The sequence below is a fragment of the Rutidosis leptorrhynchoides genome, unplaced genomic scaffold (assembly GCF_046630445.1).
Source record: "Rutidosis leptorrhynchoides isolate AG116_Rl617_1_P2 unplaced genomic scaffold, CSIRO_AGI_Rlap_v1 contig584, whole genome shotgun sequence".
In the NCBI taxonomy this organism is placed as follows: Eukaryota; Viridiplantae; Streptophyta; class Magnoliopsida; order Asterales; family Asteraceae; genus Rutidosis; species Rutidosis leptorrhynchoides.
The window spans coordinates 39,281-45,621 of NW_027266804.1; the positions used below are offsets into that span (position 1 = coordinate 39,281).

Here is a 6,341-nt window from a genome sequence, read left to right on the forward strand (position 1 = left end):
GATCCGATGGATTAAATTTTTCTCCATCAAAATAATATGAGTTCTATATACAGAAAGGTGCGGATTTTAGATGATAGTTTGTAATATGATTTAATAAAAAGAAAACCCAACGAGTCCCATTAACAATGTTTAATTGTTGACTCAGCATACCAAACGCACCGAATGACAGACACAAATGAAATGAAATGATTTAATCATACCCTATGAAAAACGTAACAGAAATATTTTATTCTTTTAAATAATGCTAGCTAGTGAAGAATTCCATTTAAATTATCTCTATGTAATTATTATTATCTCGTAAAAATAGATTGAAAATTAATCATTTCTCTCTTCTATCCTAAATTATCACAAATGGCTATGGCTTCACGAATCTTTTCTCTTATCTCCATCTTACTTTTGAGGTTTATTCTATCAGTAGTAATAGCTGAGAATTATATAGTCCATATGGACTTATCGGCAATACCAAAAGCCTTCTCCGGCCATGAAACTTGGTACTCAGCCGCTCTATCCTCTTTGTCGGAAACGACCACCTCTCATATTGATGCTGCTACGATGTCGTCATCCTCCTCGTCCTAGAGACTTATCTATACTTATACTCATGCTATTACTGGTTTTTGTGCTAATCTCTCGCCCGACGAGCTTAATTCCCTGAAAAGCTATCCGGGATATCTTTATTTTCATTAAGGATAGGCAAGTTACAAAGGATACAACTCATTCTCCTAGATTTCTTAAACTTGTTAATAGTCATAATCAGCCGACCAATGCCTGGAAAGAATCCAGGTTACGGCATGACGTAATCATCGGAGTCGTTGATACCGGGGTGTGGCCGGAGAGTGAAAGCTTTAACGACGAAGGAATGGACGAAATCCCCTCAAGATGGAAGGGAGCGTGTGAGAGTGGAACGCAGTTCAATTTGTAGTTGTGTAATAAGAAGTTGATCGAAGCTAGGTCCTTCAACAAAGGCCTAATTGCACATTTGCCCAAGAACGTGACGATAGCCATGAACTCCCCTCGCGACACGGAAGGGCACAGGACCCACACTTCGAGCACGGCGGCGGGGAATTTTGTCGACCAGGCTTCCTACTTCGGTTATGCTCCGGGTACGGCGAGTGGTATAGCACCACGTGGGCGTGTGGCAATGTACAAGGCATTTTGGGACGAAGGCTATTTAGCTTCCTACATGATTGCGGCTATCGATCAAGCGATCATCGACGACGTGGATGTTCTGTCGCTTTCGATTGGGATTGACATTGGCGCCATGTACGACGACCCGGTTGCGATAGCCACTTTCACCGCTATGGAAAAGGGTAAATTTGTTGCCACGTCAACGGGGAATGCTGGCCCATTTGATAATTATGTCCATAATGGTACCCCGTGGGTTTTAACGGTCGCAGCAGGGACCATGGACCGACAATTTAGCGCAAATTTAAAACTCGGGGACAGGAAAACAATAACCGGCTCTGCTCTATATCCCGGAGATTTCCATGCTTCGACTCGATTTCCTATTTAGTAAGAAGTAATATAGGAGAGGGTGGCCAAAAACACATTTTTTGGCCCAAACATACTCAGTTTACTATTAAAATACTGTTCATCGATTTCGTCCGTTGGATTCGGTCGAAATTGGCCCAAAAACGAATCGAACCGTCAATTTTCGGCCGAAAACAGCCAAAAGAAATGCGAAATTACCTTTTTACCCTCGCTTTTACGAATCTGAGAGAATGGGCTTGGGGTCAAAAACGTAAAATAAATGCGGAGTTACTTTTTTACCCTCTCTTATGCCGCAGCTTTGCCTTCAGCCAGAACGAATCAGAGCTTGCCACGTGGTAATCACTCCCTCTCTCCTCCAAAATAAATTCGAAACTTTGAAGCCCCATATCTACAAATTGGAGCCGATTTATGATATTGATATCTAATACAAAAATATAGACACGCATTTTTACAATCAAATGAGAATCGTTTCATATTTTTCCGACGTCGTATGAATATTTTATGAATTTTTGAAAAAACTGAACAAATTTTTAATTAAAATCAGATTTACCCTCAACTTTCTCCTAAAGTTTCGAACGACCCTCAAAGTTTATCTTCTAATTAGGCGACAACTTTAAGCTTAGATTTAAGCCAAACGGTTTGAAATTTGAAAAATCCAACAACGATATGACGTTCATCTCGTCGAGACCACACCGGCCATATAATAAAAAAATTTCCGATCTCGCATAAATATTATATTCTCTTCCAATAAAATTGTGTACATTTATATTTCTTATTCAAAATTGCTCGAGCACCTATCATTTTTTTCGTAAACCCGTAATGATATTCGACAAATCCAATCGCAACATATTACACACGCTCGCGACGGTTTTTTAGCGAAAATTAGGCCATCGATAATAAATTGGGCTTTTAGCATTATAAGCCAAATTGGACACGATTTACGCTATCGATATCTAATACATAATAAAGATACGTATTTTTACAATCAAATGAGAGTCGTTTCATATTTTTTCGACTTCGTATGAATATTTTATGAACTTTTGAAAAATCTGAGCGAATTTTGAATAAAAATCAGATTTTCCCACAACTTTCTTCTAAAGTTCCGAACGGCCCTCAAAGTTTTCTTCTAATTAGGCGACAACTTTAAGCTTAGATCTACGCCAAACGGTTTGAAATTTAAAAAATCTGACAACGTTAGGACGTCCATCTCATCGAGACGACACCGGCCATGTAATAAAATCCCGAAATATCGGGACCACTGACAACGGCACTACCATTCCCACAAATTTCTCCTCAAGTTCCGAACGGTCCTCAAAGTTTGTCTTCTAATTAGACCACACCTTTAAGCTTAGACTCAAGCCGAACGGTTTCAAATTTGAAAAATCCAACAACGACATGACGTTCATCTCGTCGAAACAAGTTCGGCCATATAAAAAAAAAAAGGAATCCGGCGACCACCGACGGCGGCACTACCATTGCCGCAACTTTCTCCTTAAGTACCGAACAATCCTCAAAGTTTATTTTACACTTCGATCTACGGCAAACGGTTCGAAATTTGAAAAATCCGACGACAACACGATGTTCATCTCGCGGGCATTTGTCGCGAATATCATGTGTATATAGAGCTACATTTGTAGGAAAATTTTTCAATCCCACATAAATATTATGTTCTCTTCCAATAAAAATTGTGTATATTTATATTTCTTATTCAAAATTGCTCGAGCACCTATCATTTTTTTAGTAAACCCGTAACAATATTCGACAAATCCAATCGCAACATATTACACACACTCGCGACGGTTTTTAGCGAAAATTAGGCCATCGATAATAAATTGGGCTTTTAGCATTATAAGCCCGCGACTCTGTCGCGGGCCTTGCCCTAGTTGTTTATATGGGAGAATGCGATAATCTTGAAAAATTAAACAAAATCGGGAGAAAGAAGATCGTCGTGTGTGATCCAACCGACACCCTATATGGTAAAGTAAAGAATGTCCGAAATGCAACAGTTGTTGGAGGTATTTTTGTAACGAATTATACGGAATTAGAATTCTTCATACAGACCTCATTTCCAGCAATATTCATAAATCCATATGATGGTAAAATAATCAAAAATTACATCAAGGCTGCGAAAACGCCGAAAGCAAGCATGAAATTTAAAGTCACCGTTTTTGGTACCAAACCGGCACCGATGGTTACAAGTTATAGCTCGAGAGGTCCATCGGTAGCATGCCCTTATGTTTTAAAACCCGACATTATGGCTCCTGGTTCCTTAATTTTAGCAGCTTGGCCTCCAAGTCTCCCTGCCCTTCCTCGAAAAGCTATTTATAGCAAATTCAATTTGTTATCCGGAACATCTATGTCTTGCCCCCAGGCGGCTGGAGCAGCGGCACTTTTAAAATCTGTACATCCGGATTGGAGTCCGGCTGCCATTCGGTCGGCAATGATTACCACATCGTATACAAATGATAATACAAACAATCCTTTCACAGATTTAGGAACAATCGATGACGACTTACAACCTGCAAGTCCTTTAGCATTTGGAGGTGATCATATGGATCCAAACAAGGCTTTACACCCTGGTCTTATTTACAATGCTTCGGCTCATGATTATAGCAATCTACTTTGTGGCTTGAACTACACGAAAAGCCAAATAAATTACCATTCATTTATCGCCTTTTTTAATGGTAATGATTCGAAAGCAATTTGACTACGGTGAAGGAGTTTCATCGGACTGTGATGGATGTAGGAGATGACTTGTCGGGTTATACATCCTACGTAAAGCCTATGAGAGGGTTTAAAGTAACCGTAGTCCCGGACAAGTTGGAGTTCGAAAAGAAGAATGAGAAGAAGAGTTACAAATTGTTGATTGAAGATCGGAGACTAATGAAAGAGGATTTGGTTCATGGTTATTTTAAGTGGGTTGGTAATGGAGGTAAATATGTTGTTAAAAGTCCTATTGTTGCCACTAGATGGGCTTTCAAAATTGGATTGACCAACTTTAATTTTCACCATAAGAACTAATTTCTTGTAGTTCAAGTAACTAGTTTTTCTATAATTGAGTGACAGTCTTTAACTCTGAACTCTTAACAGAATTGATTTCGTAAGGAGGGATGAAAAATAAAGTTGCTCGTAGTTTTTATAAAAACTATGGAGAATTTGTTTTGTTAGTTTATTTTGATCATAATAATATACCACTTCATGTGGATAATTTCGTCCATTTAGAGTGTGTTTTAGCTTAATGAAATAGCTATTTGTACTTAAAAATTTGGATTTGTATTATCAAAAGAAAATATCTGGTTGCCGAATCCTCTTATGCTCTATTTTTTTATTTTTTTAAAGATAATTTTATTATAATGGGGTTGAGTTGAGATGTATCGATCGACTCCAATCTCCCACGTAAAATCTTTAGCCTTCTAAGTTCAAAAGAATCGTATATGATAAGGTGAACGTCATTCACATTAACTACTCAGCGCTAGTCGAGTCTATTATGAAAAAAACATCTATAATTTCAGATACAAGCATCTAATCTAAATTGTCGTTGTGGAGAAAAAACAATGCTCGAGAATGGAAAAACAGCAGCTGCAACTCTAAAATACAAGGCTACACTAAATAAATCTCACATTTTTGTTAATAAACCCCATTAATTATTAATTACAGTAGTAACTTTAGCTTTTACAGTTCCTCATTCTTCTATTCTTTACCCTTTCCGCATATGTTTTTTTCGGCCATCGATCGATCATGGGTTTGGGTAAGAAAGTATCATTGCCTTCTATCGTAGTTGTCAACACTTCCGAAGCTAACCAATACCCCATTGGCCAAGTGTTTATTCGAGTGTGGTTTCATCTTGAAAATTATGAAATCGATCCTCTCCATGGATGCGGGGAGGACTGCCCCATTATATAGTCCACGACCAATAAAAAACAGTTTTGAAGCTACACTTTATATTGTTCATAATGTTGGCGACTCGCAATGGGCTTTGACTATGAAAAGTAGGCTTCGAGCAAAAGCTTTCATGTCGGTGATATTTACAATCGATCGGTGGTTATTGCGTTTCTTTTTTTGATAGTAACTACGATATATTGATTAAAAAGCAGAGTCCTGACGGACTAAAGTGCAGATCTCATGAGGATCATTACAAGAAAAGGAAACGATAGAACCTAATAAAGGGTGGTGCGCCAAACAGTCGGCCACTTTATTACAAACATGAGCAACAAAACTAAAGAATGTTACCGATAGATCTATCTTCTGCCTTAATATCATTAATCAACAAACCACAACTAGTATTACTTGAATCAGGCTTATGCAAATCATGCATCAAGAACTGATAGTCACCTTCCAGCACAAATTTGTCTCCAGGCAAACTTGAAATAAATTCCATAGCTCGATATGCAGCAATTCATTCAGCATGGAAAGCATCCTCCACTTCACCAATTATCCCTGCCACAGCCTTTATTATCTTACCAGAATGATCTCTAGCCACCAATCCAAACTGATTCATATCAGATCCAAATATAAAGGCAGCATCAAAATTGATCTTGATAGCATCCATGAATGGAGGACTCCAATGCTGCTCTTCCCTTGGATTTGACATCCTTGCATTTTGCTGATCCATTGAACGCAAGTTAGCAAGCCATTGACAAATACCAAACACACTCATACCAGGATGAGAACAAACATATTCAAACACAGCTTTGTTACGATTAGACCAAATCCAGGAAGCAGATAAAATAAATAAGCACAGAAAATCATTGGACAGTGTATTGAAAACTGTGTTCAACCAATCAAATAGATTGTTTGAGAGATCAGATGCCATATTGTCAAGCTTCAGTGACTTCCATATATGTTGAGACCAT

General features: G+C 38.2%; 1 pseudogene; it reads left to right on the plus strand.

Annotated features, from left to right (window-relative positions):
• Positions 1-351: 351 nt before the first annotated feature.
• On the plus strand, positions 352-4,509 carry LOC139884655 (subtilisin-like protease SBT1.9; annotated as a pseudogene).
• The last annotated feature ends 1,832 nt before the right edge of the window (positions 4,510-6,341 follow it).